Source organism: Catharus ustulatus, chromosome 35 (genome assembly GCF_009819885.2).
Source record: "Catharus ustulatus isolate bCatUst1 chromosome 35, bCatUst1.pri.v2, whole genome shotgun sequence".
Classification (NCBI taxonomy): Eukaryota; Metazoa; Chordata; class Aves; order Passeriformes; family Turdidae; genus Catharus; species Catharus ustulatus.
The window spans coordinates 908,247-909,016 of NC_046255.1; positions in this window are offsets into that span (position 1 = coordinate 908,247).

Here is a 770-nt window from a genome sequence, read left to right on the forward strand (position 1 = left end):
ATTCCCTGGGGGTGTGAGGTGGGGTCGGGGAGGTTCCGCGGGGTTGTTGTGGGTCCCGTGGGGGTTCGGGGGGGCGATGTTGAGGCTCTATCAGGTTGTTTGGGGGGGGCTGGATGAGGGTCGGGGGTCCCAGGGGGCTGGGGGGGGATTGTCACAGCGTCAGAGCATTGGGGGGGGGTCCTGGGGGATTGTGAGGAGCTCCCGGGGGGGTCTCCAAGGAGAGGGGAAGTCCCGGGAGGGGTCTGTGGGGTGTCGGGGGGTCCCGGGGGGGGGGTCTGTCGGATCTGTGGGGAGGGGTCTATGGGGAGGGTTCTGTGGGGAGGGGTCCCCGGCCGGCGCTCACCTCTCACAGTCCCCGCCGCATCCCCGCCGCTGCCGCCGCCGTCACTGGGACACACCGGCGCGGCCCCGCCCCCTGCGGTAGGCTCCGCCCCTCCCGGTACCGACCACGCCCCTCCCGGTATCGGCTCCACCCCTCCCGGTACCGTTCCAACCCCTGCGGTATCGGCCACGCCCCTCCCCGTACTGACCACGCCCCTCTCGGTATCGGCCACGCCCCCTCTCGGTATCGCCAGCCCCCTGCGGTACTGACCACGCCCCTCTCGGTACGGGCCCCGCCCCCCTTTAACCCCTCAGGCTCTCCCACAAACCCCCCCGAGCCCCCCTCAAACCCGTCCCTGTCTCCGAAAGGCCCCAAAAGCCCCCCAGGTACCCCAAAGCCCCCTCACGCTGACCCCCAACAGCTCTCAGCACCCCCACATTCTCCCAGT